General features: G+C 34.6%; 1 non-coding gene across 1 annotated transcript; it reads left to right on the top strand.

Annotated features, from left to right (window-relative positions):
- The first annotated feature begins 11,328 nt into the window (after window positions 1-11,328).
- Window positions 11,329-11,435, top strand: LOC133828109 (small nucleolar RNA R71). Its single transcript, XR_009890749.1, has one exon. It is a non-coding gene; the product is annotated as a small nucleolar RNA R71 (small nucleolar RNA).
- The last annotated feature ends 4,806 nt before the right edge of the window (window positions 11,436-16,241 follow it).

The following is a 16,241-nucleotide window of genomic DNA, read 5'->3' as shown; positions in this document are numbered from 1 at the left end:
CTGGGCTCAGATTTTTCGGTGAATAAGGAATCGCAAGTACTGACCTCCACCATTTTCCCAAATTCTGCGACATCTAGCAAGAAAGAAAAAGGGTGAGGGCCAGGCATACAAGAAATTTAGGATAAAAATTGAGATGGTTCGAGCTCGAATGCTCGAGACCATGGAATAAGCTCGATCAAAAGAACGAGATCAGGCTCAGAAGAAACCTGAGCTATTGAAAGAGTCAAGCCCGAGCGTGTGTTTGACGCGAAGGGGGGAAGGTGGACTTATTTTCGAGAATCCCGGGTTTTTAGGGAAAAAGTTGGCGGTTACTCAAAAAGGTGATATTTTTTTGGAAACGTGCAGTTTAAAAACCCTAAGTCCAAAACCCTATTACTTAAGCTACACGAAACCCCCCATTACCAGAAAAACACCATTTTTACACATTTCTACCCTAAATTTTTCAGTTTAAACCTTGATTCTAAACATGCAAAAATTACTCAAATCAGAAAAGCTTGCGTAATGCAAGAGCGAGGCCTTATAAATCTGGTAGAAACCAAGAATGCTATTTTTATAAAGGAAACATGTAAAAAGAAAAACAGGTGGAAAAGGATCAGAAACTTACACAATGTAGTTGGTGGATACACACAAAGCGATGATCAAAGAAGTGGTTGCAGGGAAGCTTTCACGGAGTTGTAGACACCAAGGGATTTTTGTTTTCTCGCTTTGGAGAACATGCAAGAACAGAACAAATTTAGAGTTCTGGTTTTTTCTTCTCTTTTCTCTAAAAGTTCTAAATGCGAAAGTAAGGAGAATAAAATGACACGGATATATATATAGGCCTCGAGGAATTTCAGAGGTCAGGCTAATCTGGGCCATTGGCCAGATTTCACATCTGATCTGACGATCATGAACAAATGAAAGGATGGCGCCATAAAGTTGGTAAGCGAATGGACGTGGGCATAGGTACCAAGGCACTCAAGTACACTGATTAATCAATGTAATGATCCAACTACTCTAGAATTTTGTACCATTAACGAAAACTACACATAGACCCTATTCTTAACAAAACTTACAATTGAAAAAAATTCATAACTTTATTAAAACTTGTAAAAAAAAGAAATGTTGAACTTACATAAAATATTAAGTAGGATATGGGATCCCATTGTTTTAAAATCAAAACATGACATTATTAAAAAGAGATTTACATAATAAGATGCGTAAAAATACATGTAAAAGCCATAAAAACAAAACTACATCCTCAAATCGAAACTCTCAGCTCTTTGAATCCATTCCGCCACAATACACATTCTCTGAGCTTCCAAGAACCTTCCCTGCCACTAAGACCTATTTTCCTGCACATATAAAAAAAAAGGAATGAGCCTAATGCCCAGCAAGGAAAATCTAACATATAGCCATATACATAAGAATTCATAGTGCAACATAAAAACATATCATAACACATACAACACATACTATAATGGCCATTATTACTTGGGGTCCCATAGACTAAACAAGTCATATGCCCATTAGATTAGTGGGGTCCTACTAGCTAAGCAGGTCATATGCCCATAATCTATTTGGGGTCCTACTAGCTAAGCAGGTCATATGCCCATAATCTATTTGGGGCTTGTTAGTCATATGGGTCATATGCCCAAGCCTACAAACATACATATCATAACATATTTCATAACATAAAGACCATAAGATAACATATAAAACATATAGCACATAAATCCTATCCTATTTTCCTTACCAATATACCGGGATATGAGGACAGAGTAGGGAATTTGGAGCACTCCTGAAAACCATAATATAGAGGTGAGTATACTAAAGAAAAGAGATGGAAAGAATAAACTACACCATCGAAACGATACTTACCAATGAAAACCTTAAGTTCGAAGAACTTAGATGCCTAAGAATAGAAAAGACTGAGTTAGGATTTGAGTAGAGAAGAACTATAAGAATCAATACAGAAAGGAACTAGAATTAGGAATACCTTGAATGCTTCTATGACCGAACTATACCTCGAAACCAAAATACACTATAACCTTACTTCCCAAGTGTTTATTAAGCTTATAATGATTAAGCTTATAATTCCCAACCCAAGTGTTTACACTCTCACAATAACCTAGCAACTTGCAGCCTCTGAACTTAGCTTGATGAATGAATGAAAAATGCTTGGTGCTAGGTCCTATTTATAGAGTTCTAGGAATAAAAATCTTCTTTTTGGCTTTGAATAAAAATAATAAATTTAATTGAAAATATTTGAATATTCTTCAGCCAAAGGCTTAGGAATTGTTCAAATTTTTCAGAGAGATTTAAGGATTCAAAGCTTGATTTTTAAAATAATAAAAACAAATAGAATCCTAACTTCTAACTCCCTAAATCTCGTAACTCTAAACTCCCCTTCAGTAAAATCAACATATCTGGAGCTTTAGAACTCCAATTTGGACTCTCTTTATACCGTTAGAAAGCTCATTAAATTATCTACAACTTTTAAGAAATACTATTTTTTGAAATTCCTAATATAACTGGGTCAAAAACAGGTCGACAGTTACAGTACCCTAAAGTTACGAAAAATCTATTTAATTATCTAAATATCAATCTAATCCACAAATAAATAAAATTGTGATAAATGTCATGATCCTATCAGATTTTGGTGAAGACTAAGTCTTATATTTCTCTTATTTTATCATTAAAATAATAATTTCTTAATAATCATACATATGATAAGTGTTACTATCTTATTGGGTCTATCTAAACCTTGTAATATAATAAATATCACCATCAATATTAGTCATATTAATCAAACCTTAGGTTAAAATTAATATTCTTAAACTATAGGTTAAACTTAGAAAATCTACAAGTGTTACTATGAGTGTCCAATTAAATCCCGGTCTGAACCAAAATCCACAGTTATAAACATACTACAACTAATACTAGCTATTACTACTACTACTACTATCTAACTAGCTAAGTAAATTCTGGGACTCTGCAATCAACCCCTAGCTGACGCGTGTCCACACTCGAGTACAATTGATGGTACAGTTTCCAAGAAGGGCAGTTCAAAAGTTTCATTCTCATAGGATTCGAAATGATACTTTTAAGGGGGCAAAATGTTACACCCAGATTTTGAGCATGAGATTGTGATCCCAAAATCTTGGCTCGCTATGTGTAAGCTCGAAATAAGCACTGTCGTCGTATGTCCATTCTGTGCAAACTGTTTTTCCTGTAAGCAGCGACCTCAGACGAGCAAAGGGATGTGTAACCTTGAAAATGCTCTGAGCTCGCAAATAGCATGGTGTGACACTCGGATGTATCCCTGAGCCATCCCTTGCCTTCTGGACTGGTTCAAGCTCGAAGTGGTGAGTTCAAATGTGGCAATATTGTTAATTTCTGCTTGTTCCGAGCATAGGCGAAGTTACGCGACAAGCACGTGATCGATAGAAATTCTCGGCGAGTTCGTGATCGACTGCTAGCCTCAAAGATTCTCGTACTTGAGTTAATCGGTTATATGTGAACATATTTATTGTTGTGCAATCCCATTGTTCAAGGGATATTGTTTAATCTGTTATCTGATCCCACATTTTATGGAATTTTTCCGTGTATGTAGGAAATAATGCATTAAATAGCATTATTTCAATTGATTCGTAGAATATCTTCCCGAGATATGTGGGAATGAATTCTGCAACATTCTCTATAAATAGAGAAGGAAGATCCATTTGTAGAAGACCGATATACAGATTCTGGAGAGAAAACTCTAGGCAACTATTCTCTGAAGAGTTTCCAGAAAACTCCCAAGTTCTAATAATATAGACTTGTGGACTACGCATATTTAACTGCTGAACCACGTAAAAAACCTCTTGTGTTCATCCTTGTTTATTTTCTCCAATTTTTTCTTGTTTAATTTCTCTCCTATTTAAGTTGACGAAAAACGGCGTCAACAAATCTCAATTTTTTTTTCGAATTTTTCTCTCAATCTTTCCTTTTATTTTTCTATTGTCACAACCAAATCACAAAATAACACCCATTACAAATCAATCCCCATTTATATATTTATATGCCCATGGTATAAATTAAAGGAATGGAAAATAATGAAGTGTTCAATTAGGCTCAAAATAAGTGTTTAACAATAAAAACATATATTTTTTTAGGCTCAAAAAGGGTAACTAAGGATACATTAATCAAGGTTGGCTTGAAAGGTTCAAACGTTCCAAAAAAAAAATCGCCTAAATCATTTTCCTAAACATGCATTGTCTATGATTTTGCCTCAAATAGCAAGCAAGCAAGTTCTAGAAATTTTCATACATTCTTTCCACAAAATTCAACAAGTGTACATGCATTTAAATGCAAGAATTTACCAATCATGATCAAATATTCAATTTTACAATGAATTAAAGTAACCCAAAGAAGTGGTCAAACCAAGCACACAGATTTTTTTTTTTGCAATCGAATATATATTTCTCGAATTATATTACAAGTCATTCACGTATTATCATCGGCTAATCATTGTTATCTTGATTCGATAGACTCTCTAGATAACCTAACACGTAACACAATTAACAAACAAAACCAAACACAATTTAACAAAACACCAAACTAAATAGAAACTTGACTCAACTAATCTGACACAAATAACTAAAATAAAACCACCTTCCCCAAACTTAACAAAAATATTGTCCCCAATGTTTAAATAAAAGCTAAGGAAAACAACCTTACCTGACTCAACTCATGATGAAGGACCTGCCTCGTAATCCCCCTCAGGTGGGGGATACCACAAAGTGGGGTTGTTGTGGATATGGTGGAAATCCACTAGTGTCAATGCCAAAATGAGTGGTAAAGGCTTGGTTGTAGGCATATTGGTTCTGTGCCGCATTGACACTCCATAAGTGGTGCTACTGGAATAGAGACTCCAAAGTGTCCATCCTTTAGTTTATGTTCTGGGTTTTTTTTCGAATTTTAAAAAAAAAATGTGATCGTGCGGCCACAGGACACCCTTCCTGCGGTCACAGGATTGAACCCCTAGGCAATTTTTCAACGGCGTCGCGTGCGGTCGTAGGGTACCTGATGCAGTCGCACAAATCTTCCTAATACGCCTAGACCACTGGATTTGCGGCCAGAGGAAGTGGTTCCTGCGATCGCAGGTCTGCTCCACAAACCACAATTTCTTTCTTTCTTTCTTTCTTTTCATCATTTTTCAATTTTTTTTTACATATTTCACGATTCCAGAATCAACAATATTTACAAGAAAATTAGAATTAAATAAAAACTAAATAAAAAAATTAAAAATTGTCTCAACTAAAATAACTTAAGAACTTAAAGAAATTTAAATGAACTTGGGATGCCTCCCAATGGTGCTTTATTTAACGTCTCCAGCAAGACGCTCACTTCCTTCATTAAACTTCAACTTGGGTCAAGTCCACCCCGCTCATCCTTTAGAGTCATAGTGTCATAAGCAAAAACTTGTCTTTTGATGTTGCTAATCATCGGAGCCTTCCACCGCTCGTGTAGCCTTTGAGCCTTCCCACTATAGAATCTTTTCAAACAATCATGAACTGCTCGACTACCAATTTCAGCATTGGTTTTTCTATTGGTGGTTTCCAAATTACTACCACCATTACATACCACATCCACTCTAAAAAAAGTTAGAATATCAGTTGCTACAAAAACATTAAATGTTATCTCTTCGATTTGCACTCGCAACTTCAACTCTCCGTTTTGTACATCAATTAATGCTCTCCCTGTGGCTAAAAATTGTCTTCCCAAAATAATGAGAATGTTTGCATCTTCCTCCATATCTAGAACAATAAAATCATCAGGGAAGATAAATTTACCAACCCGAACTAAGACATCTTCAATTACTCCACAAGGTTGCTTAACAGAGCGGTCTGCCATTTGTAAGGACACAATAGTGGGGCGAGCTTCTCCCAATTTCACTTTTTCAAAAAATAGATAAGGGCATTAAATTTACACTAGCCCCTAAATTACATAAGGCCTTGGTCATAACAGTATCTCCTATTGAACAAGGAATCACGAAACTACAAGGATCTTTAAGCTTGGGAGGTAGTTTCTTCTGCAAAATAGCACTGCACTCCTCGGTAAGGGCCACTGTCTCATAATCCTCCAACTTCTTTTTCTTTGACAAGATTTCCTTCATAAACTTCACATAACTTGACATTTTTTCAAGTGCCTCGGCAAAAGGTATGTTAATGTGAAAATTTTGAAAAATGCTAGAAACTTCGAAAACGACTTGTCAAGTGTCTTCTTTTGAAGTCGTTGAGGATATGGAATCTTGATGTGGTGCTCATAGCTCACTGGTGACTGCTTCTTCTTAAGGTATTCAATAAACTCTTCTTCTACCTTACCCTCATTCTCAACTTCAACTTTTGGTGCAGGTATAGACTTCTTGACTGGCTCTTCCAACTTCTTCCCACTCCTCAAAGAGATTGCATTGCACTACTCTTTAGGATTCACCTTTGTATTACTTGGAAAATTTCCTTGAGGCCTACTTTGTAACATATTCGTCAACTGACCAACTTGCATCTCAAGATTCCAGATGGATGAGCGAGTTTCTGTCATATATTGAGATTGAGAGTCGGTCAGAGTTAACAGTGCAGCTTGTAACTCATTTGTCTTCTCTTGAGCAACAGGTAGTGACAGTGGTTGTAACGATGCCTGAGGTGGAGCTTGAAGCATAGGCAGCTGAATTTGTTGAGGATCCTGATTATTTCTCCATGCAAAATTAGGCTGATTTCTCCACCCTTGGTTGAAAGGGTTGGAGAATGGATTATTAGCTTGCCTATTGAAATTTTTCATCATATTCACATGTTCCATGGGAATGGAATTGTTCATCTCAGCTACCATGCACAACTCAAATGGGTGAGAACCACCACAATTATGACATACCGCTTAGATTTGCGTGACTTTAGTGGCCATAGAATTTTGCTGCAATTGCTTGGTCAATGATGCAATCTGAGCAGTGAGAGCGGTAATAACATCCAACTCATGCATACCAGCTACCTTCTTATTTCTATCTCGTTCACAAGGTCACTGATAGTTATTCATGGTCATTTCTTCAAGCAATTCATAATCCTCATTAGCACTCTTTCTCATTGTTGAACCGTTATTTTTTATTATTATTAATAAATAAATAAATAATAAAAGAAAAAATTCGGTTTGGAGTAAAGGAGAAAAAGTAAAAATAAATATCTCCATTATTCTCTCCACCTTCCCACTTCCCATTCTGACCACTCCCCACTTTCTCCACTTTATTTTCACTTTAACGTAAAAATTAAGTCTACAAAAGAGGAGAACAAAAAAATCAGACTAAAGGGAAAAAAAAGAGAGAGATAGACATTTTCGCATCAGGAAAGAAACAGAGAGAAAAAAAATCAAGTCACGATATTTCTTCAAATCGCTCAAGTTTCACAGGTAAATATCTATCCCTAAATTTCTTTTTCTTCCTGGGATTTCTCTTTCTCTATGATGGAATGCACTAATTTCTTTCTCTTCATCTAACACGGAATGCACCCATTCCACCCTCAAAAAAAAATTGACGGATGCACTCATCCAAAAATCTATGGAATGCACTCATTCCGCCCCAAAAATTAATGGATGCACTCATCCAAAAATTTATGGAATGCATTCATTCCACTACAAATCTATGGAATGCACTCATTCCACTACAAATCTATGGAATGCACTCATTCCGCTCCAAATCTATAGAATGCACTCATTCTGCCTTTAATTTATTTTTCTTTAAAATAAAGTTGGATTGTTATGCTGTCGGAATTATCTTTAAAAAATGTTAATTTTGATTGAGAACAGTGAAATTAAAGAAAGTACAAATTTGGCCAAAACCAAATACCTTATCAAAATCTAAAATCAAAATAATTGCTTGAGTTAATTTCTTTGTTTTAAGCAAACAAAGTCCAAATTAATTGATAAAAAAAATCATTCACGGTGACGACGATGTTTGATAGGCCAAACTGAATGAATATGAGCATCTACATATATATATATATATATTAAATCATTACATGTCACAATAAAAAAAAGAAAAAGAAAAAGAAGGCTTTATAATGATCCAAAGTCCTTGCAAAGCCGAATCTCCTTGACTGACGAAAAAAAAACGGTACAAAGAATTGAAGCTATAAAATCAAACCAAGAAAGATGTTATGTGTGCTTTAAAAAAAAAAAAGATTAAATATGTTCGAATCATAGCATAAAGGGGGACACAATCTTGGTCAAAGAAAAAAATTTAACTATGACTTTTGAAGGAATGATGATGTGCTCTCTGCTTGTCAACATTCATAAAAAATAAATATGCTCAGTAAGCATTCATCCATATGTATGAACAATGAATTACATATGTACACAAACAGTACTTACAAAATCTGAAAGGCACAAACGTAAAGGTCAACAAGACCAAATGTGTATTGCACTATATATGTTCCATGAAAAAAAATAATATTAGTGACATATATTATGCTTATACTCCAAAGCTAAGAAACGAAAATGCACTGTATAAAGGGTTCAAGACTGAATGCTTTAAACAAAACATATCATTCAAAAGTCATTCATGATCAAATATAATATATATATACATATTTCTATATATAATCAGGGCAAGAAAGATTGTACTTAATATATATATATATATGTATTGAAAATGATTCAAATCGAACTACTACCTAGACCGAAAGAGAAAATAGCATACAATACATGAGGAAAAGATGAAAGAGATCTGATCAGGGTCATTTGACGATCTAATCATATATAAGTATATATATATATATGTACGAATAAGATTAGAAAAACTTAATTTCAAGTCTGTTAGACGAAAACTGAGAAACGAGGCCTTACAATAAATTCCAAGTCAAAAAAAAAAAGTGTATCATGCATAAACAATATATACATATAAAGGGGCTTACCTTGAGAAAAAAAAAGTGTTTGTATGCTCTGTCAAAGAATTGCAACTTATCATATGACTCTTGCTTGATCTCAGTAAATCTATTAAATAGACTCGGAGATATATCTAACATTCAAATAATATATAATAAAAATATCTTAAATTTGAAACCAAATTTAAATTCAAACTTTAAGATATTTATATTATCTGACAAATTCAAAACATAAAACAGTCAGATTTTATCTCAAAATTTTAAATTCAAATTAAATAAATAATAATAATAAAATTTGAATTTTAAAATAATGATATTACCTGATATAAAATTTTAGATTATTCCCCACAAATTTTGGAATAATCAATTAAAATTTTGATTTTTAATAATCTCTTTAGAGATTTCAAGACATAAAATTGTCACAAAAATGATAAAATTCTAAAACCATGTGAAATGGTATGAAATTTCTAAATCCCAAATGAGCTCATCAAAATTAATTCAAATGATGAAATATCATTCCAAAATTTCAAAGAGGTCATTAACCTCACAAAATCTCAAAAATGGTAATTTTACCTCAAAATTAAAAGTGCACTAAAATTCAAAGCCATAGTAAATGGTATTCCAAAAAGAGGTCATTCACTTCTTAACTTTCAAAGCATCACAAACGAATACCGGAACTACGTTTGACTTGATTCCTAAAAAAGGATGCGTAGGCAACTTAGTTGCTAAGACTAAGTGCAGTCGCTGATACCGCAAAATGGTATAAAAACACAAATCTCAAAATTCCATAAAAGGTCATCCACCTAGGAATTTTTCCAAATTTTCAAATGGAAAAGAATTCCTGAAAATGGTCATATACCGGAATTCTTATATTCAAATTCTAAAATATCTCAATCCGAACTACAAGTGGCTTGATCCTTCATAAAGAAGGTATGTAGGCAACTCAGTTAGCCAAAAGTACTGAGTTCAGCTGCAATTCCAAATTCATCCCAGTTCTCCCTAAATTATTTCAAATTATTTAATATCATCGTAATTGGAATCAAAGGGTGTTGACTGTGTTTTTAGCCAACGACGTGAGAACGTCAAAGACGATAAACCTTCAAGAGAATTTAAATGACACAGACAGTTTTATCAAGAAAAGTAAATAACACACAAGATTTTTATAGTGGTTCAGCCCCGATCAATTGGTAATAGCCTAATCCACTTAAAGTTGTGATTATAGATCTGTACTCAAGATCAGATGGACTGAGCCAACCGAGTTTCTTCAGTGCAGATTGCAAAAATACAAGAATTCTTTCAAATACCAGCGCTTTCTCTCCCTAGAATACTCAGACCCAAATTTTCCCAAAAAGTCTCCAAAGAAGAAGAAGCCCCTTCTAATCCCATAAGCCATATATTTATAGGCTTAGGATCATACATCTGATATCCCCTAGAATCGGGATATTTTATTATATTTATTACATTTTAATTACAAAAAACATTCAAAATGTAACAAAACCCCCAATTTGTGGGAAGAATGAGAGATTCCCGCATGTGCAAAGACCGGTTCTTGTTGAAGCCGTTTCTGGGAATCTTGACTTAGTCCTCCTCTATCTGGTCGACCCATATCTCCCACTGACCACTCACGCAAGTGTTGGTCAGACACGTGCATGCTGGACACACACAAGTGTTGGTCGGACATATGCATGTTGGACGCATGCATATGGACCATACTCCTTGGACTTCTCCTCGGACCAAGGTCCGAGCACACCTCTAATCTCTCCTCGAACCAAGGTCCGAGCCACACCCTCCTTTGGCCTCCTCGAATGAAGGTCCGAGCCACATTCTCCCTTGGCCTCCTTGGATCAAGGTCCGAGCCACATCTTGGCTCTCCTCGGACTAGGTCTCTTGGGCTCTCCTCGGACCAAGGTCCCTTTGGCTCTCCTCAGACCAAGGTCCGACCTCACCTTGGCCTTTCATCGGACCAAGGTCCGACCGGGTACTTGGACTGCTCCTCGAATGTACTTGGCTTGGACGTGACACTCTCAAGCAGTCAAAACTCTTCATCAGTCTACCGGGTCACTTTTTCACAACTCTGAGGAGTCAATGTATTTATTGACCATTTAATGTGTCTTTTACGAACCATGTACTGCCATTTGTCACCTCTATTGTCACGTCATCAATCTCCATTTTTGGGGATAACAAAGGGTATTTCCTTTAAACAAAAGGATTGTAATTAAGAGGTTATTCTTATAATCTCGGATGGGTCGAACTTAAATAAATAAAATCTTATGCTATAAATTTGGCATAGGTGAAATTGTGTTTCGCATTTATTTTTTTTATTTTCTAAATATGAAATTTTTGCTTAACACTCATAAATGCACTACCTGTTGCAGCGTCAATAATGGTGCAAGTCATCCCACACAAACCGTTATAAAAATTATGGACTAGCATCCATTTTTCAATCCTATGATGAGTACACTTTTTGAAAAGCTCCTTAAACTTCTCCCATGCATCATAAATAGACTCTCCATCAAATTGAGAGAAGTTATTAATTTCCCCTCTTAATTTTATAGCCTTGGATGGAGGGAAAAATTTAGCAAGAAATTTCAGAGCTAATGCCTCCCATGTAGTAATTGAATTGGCTTGAAGAGAGTTCAACCAACTTTTAGCTCTATCTTGCAGTGAGAATGGGAACAATCTTAGTCTAATAGCATCGTCAGTGACCCCATTATATTTAAAAGTTCCACACAGCTCCAAGAAATTGGCTATGTGTGTATTAGGATCCTTGGTAGGGAGTCCACCAAGCTGGACAGTAGACTGGACGATTTGCAGAATCGCTGGCTTAATTTCAAAATTATTGGCAGCAACTATCGGCGGTTGGATGCATGATTGTACTCCAGTAACAGCAGGGATTACATAGTCTCTTAGTGTGCGAACTGCTGGCTCAGTAGCGTCCACATTCAACACATTGCCCTGATGCTGGGCCATCTCTGCTAATTGTTTCTGCTTTCTGTTCTGTCTGCAAGTCCTCCCAATTTCAGTATTAATGGGCAAAATATTTCCAATCCCTATACGTCGCATATACCAATCGGCACCTGAAATTAAGATTCTCAAACACAACAGTTAGAGATAATTAACACAGAAATATCAAATTAGAATAAAAATTAATTATATTGGTATTAATAAAAATCAATCCCCGGCAATGGCACCAAAAACTTGTTGTGTAAAATTGATACGCAAGTATACGTAATCGACACAAATAATACAATGATAAATAAAGATCGTTCCCACAGAGATTGATTTACTAATTACCAACAAATTAATTTTCTATTTCTATTTGGTCAACAATAAATTGGTTTAAAAAATATTAAAATAACAAAAGTAATAAACATAAAATAACACTATGAAAGAAAGCAAATAATTGTAAAAACTTCAAAAATAAAGAGCTGGGGATTTTAATTTCATCAACTTTTCACTTTATTATTTTTCTAATCAAACTTCACAATTCTTCTTCCTAAACTAATAGCGGATTAAAAAAATAATTCTTACTCTTTTTCAAGAAACAAAGGACTCAATTTACATATGAATTTTCTACATTCCTGTGATAAATTCCAACACATAAAAGACATTGAACACAATAATCCTAAAACTACACAATTCATATAGGTGTTTTCATGCAATATGAAAATTATGATTATTCAATCATAGCATAATCAATTCTCACTTTTCAGATTTCGAATCAAAATCATAAATCATGCAAATGGTGATCAAGAATTCATAAGCATTAAGAACAGATCAAATAATTTAGAATAGAAGTGAAGGAAGAATCATGAAATCCTCATAGAAAATAACAAATATCCAAGTGATTACATTAAAAACCCTAGAAAATAAAATTAGTTCATGTTCATCATTAAGAAATCCATAAACAAGAAATTAACATAAAGTTAAGATAAAAGAAAAAGAAAAGAACTCTCTGCTGATCCAAGCTCTTCTCCAAAGTGATCCCAATCCTCTTCTCCCAGTCCAGGTCTGCAAAAGTGCCTCTTCTTCTCTCCAAAATCGTGATTTAAACTTGATTAGCGTTTCTCCCAAATATGAAATGACCAAAACACCATTCATTAAAAATCTGCGTTTTTCACATTTCTAGACATATCTTGCGGTCGCAAGATGTCATTCCTGCAGTCGCAGGAATACCCTAGAAATACCTAACTTTTCTGGAATTGCGGTCGCAGAAAGTGCTCCGAAACAGTGTTTTCCACCAATTTTTGTCCTTTTGCGGTTTTTCCACCATGTTTCCACACCTAAGTCACCTAAGCCCTTCTTCACCTGAAAACATACAAAAACAAGCGTAAAATAGAACAAAAGAAAACAAAACACCTAATACTTTACCTGAAAACACATAGATAAACGAGTCTAAAACTCGTTTATCAAGTGGGCTAATGATTCATGCATGTGGTTTATGTGGTGTTTGGTAGCTTGGAATCCAAAGTTCCATAGGATTGGTTGATGCATGTTTGCTGCCAAAAAATTTCAACGACTTCCAAATGACCAAATCATACCTAAACGGCCTAATTATTCAATAAGAGTTTTTGTAATGCGTTATTTGGAAAGAGTACATGATTTTAACATCTTGAACCACTGAAAAGTGTTAATATATAGCTCAAGTTATGAGCTTTTTGGGAATCTGGTGCAAGTTGTATTAGGGTATGGCGGTTCTGACCTTAAAACTTTGAACAGTTAGTTGAGTGGGTAAAAATTATTATTTTTGGCTGAAATGTTTACTGAATGTTCTAGACATATTGAATATTAAGCCCAAGAAACAGTTTTTTAAAATTAACTATATTTTGGGAGTTATAAATGTTCCAATTTAGATGTTCAAAATTGTTTGCTGCCAAGATGGTTTTATTACAGTGGCTTCCAACAGGCCAAACGCTATGTTATTGGTCAAACTTTCAAATGAGACTTTCAACATTTCATTATTTAGGAAGAGTACTTAACTTTAGAATTTTGAAACACCAAAAAAATCTTTATGTCTAGGTCAAGCTATAAGCTTTTTGAGATTGATGTGCAAGATGGAGTGAAAAACTGACAGCTTAAAGAGTTGATGTTAGAGCAACGTTTTGACAGGTTTAAAATCCACATTTTTAGATGGTTTTAATTATTTGTACTCTTTTTATATTAATTAAAAGCCTTGCAAGGGTTGACTAAGAAATACCCCATAAATTGTAGGGGTTTTTTTTTCTAAAAAGGTTGTCAAATCAAATTATGTTTGGACAGATTTGATTTCTTTAAACTTTAAGTCATAATTCACTAGTCAAATCATGTTTCTTTTTCTTAAAGTAAATATAAGATAACTTTCTATGGATTAAGGGTTAAAATTTAAGTGGCTTAAAATATAATGAGGTTTTATATTTTATTGAAAAATCTTAAGATGGTACTCTTGTGTGAGATAGGACTAAAATTGTTTATTTGGTTAATTGAGGAAATAAAATATTTTGGATAATAAAACTTATGAGTTTCTTAATTTAATAAAAATTGACCTTTTTATTTACAATTTTAATAAAGCGGGAGACAGCGTTTAACACTTTTAATTTATAAGGAAAATAAGAAAGTGGTAATGAAAATTTTCTTTAGGCTTAAGAAAGTGGTCTCATTATGCAATTGGAAATTTACTTCCAAATTTCCGACACCATTATTTGAAGGCATGTTTTTATGAATAATGTGTTAAGGCTAAAAATTCAAGGGTTTAGTCTAAGTTTTAAGATTTAAGAGCAAATGCTTTTAAAGTATTGAAGAAAATTTTAAGTTCATTCCTAATCGCTCAACTTAAAGACATAAACTTAATTAATCAAATGTCATAATTAATCTGAGTCATTGTGTGGTTTCACTACAATGTTATCTAAGCGGGAAGGCTCGCTTCTGGATAAAATATTTCCACAAGCAAGCGCTAAGGAATCCAGGTAAGACAACTTATGATATGTTTGGCTACAACACATTAATGACTAGTTTAGATTATTAATTATAAGCTAATAATTTGAACTAGTCTTAGAGGTTCACTTAAGACCATGGTCCTAGAGGGTTCGCATACTCATGACTAAGGTAAGCAGTCCGGCTAGCTACCGCGACGACTACGAACTCTGACTAGCTAACGGGAACTAAGTAAGAAACCAATTCACCACCGGTGACTATGTAACTAAGGTCGGTTGGCCACTGCAATATGTAAGAAGTTCAGTTTAACGCCCGTGACATAAGAGTCCGGTTAAACTCCGGGACACATAAGTAAGTTTATTCTGATTCCGGCTAGCAACCGTGACAACTATGAATCCGGCTAGCCACTGAGGAACTAAGTAAGAAACCAGTTCGCCACCGGTGACTATGTAACTAAGGTCAGTTGGCTACCGCAACATGTAAGAAGTCTGGTTTAACACTTGTGACATAAGAGTCCGATCAAACTCTATGACACATAAGTAAGTTAATTCCGGAATCAAATCTCTATGACTAAGAAAGTATGTCGAATTCTTCTAGGAGTCTGGGTAACCGGTGTAACTAGTTTACGCTCGTTGACGCTATGGTAAGATATGTTAAGATGTACTAAGATATGTTACGTTATGGTAAGACATGTTAAGATGTACTAAGATATGTTAAGCTTTGCTAAGATATGCTAAGTTATGTTGAAGGTTCCTCTAGAACCCTAAGCAAGTAAGTGTGTATGTATGCTAAGATATTAATGAGTAAGTATGTATGTACGTTGAGATATGAATGACTAAATATGTATGTACGTTAAGATATGAATGACTAAGTAAGTATGTTAAGATATGAATGAATAAGTAGGTATGTATGTTAAGATATGACTGAGTAAGTAAGTATGTATGTTACCAGTTAAGACTGTATGTATGCTCTGGGATTTTCTAAGTGCAGGTGTACCTTCAGGATATGAATTTTGGTTATGAGGTATGACCATAAGTTTGCCAGGACGTTCGCACGTTCTTAAATTGTATGTTAGGGTTCGATTTCATCAAAATCCTATTCTTTGTTGGTTATCTGCCTAGTTACAGTTAGTTTAAGTTCTTGCTTCGTTTATGTGGTTATGTTTGTTAAGTTGTTCTTACTAAGCGTTTTGCTTACCTAGTTGTTTCGTGTTGTAGGTAAGCTCAAAGGCAAAGTGGATTAGTTAGCGCTGGAGTTTATCTGCGAGGATATACATGTGGACCGACCTTTTGGGAATTTATGTTTTGGGGACTAGAACCCATATTGTAACTAAGAACTTATTTTGGGCTTGTTGAATGTTTTAGAATTATGACATTGTAATTTACTTTTAAGTATGCGCATACTTCCGAACTTTTGCATGTTTTGAAAAGTTTTTTTTATATGGAT

The sequence above is a fragment of the Humulus lupulus genome, chromosome 3, assembly GCF_963169125.1.
Source record: "Humulus lupulus chromosome 3, drHumLupu1.1, whole genome shotgun sequence".
Classification (NCBI taxonomy): Eukaryota; Viridiplantae; Streptophyta; class Magnoliopsida; order Rosales; family Cannabaceae; genus Humulus; species Humulus lupulus.
Note: the sequence above shows the minus strand (reverse complement) of the source record. Positions and strands in the feature narration are given on the sequence as shown.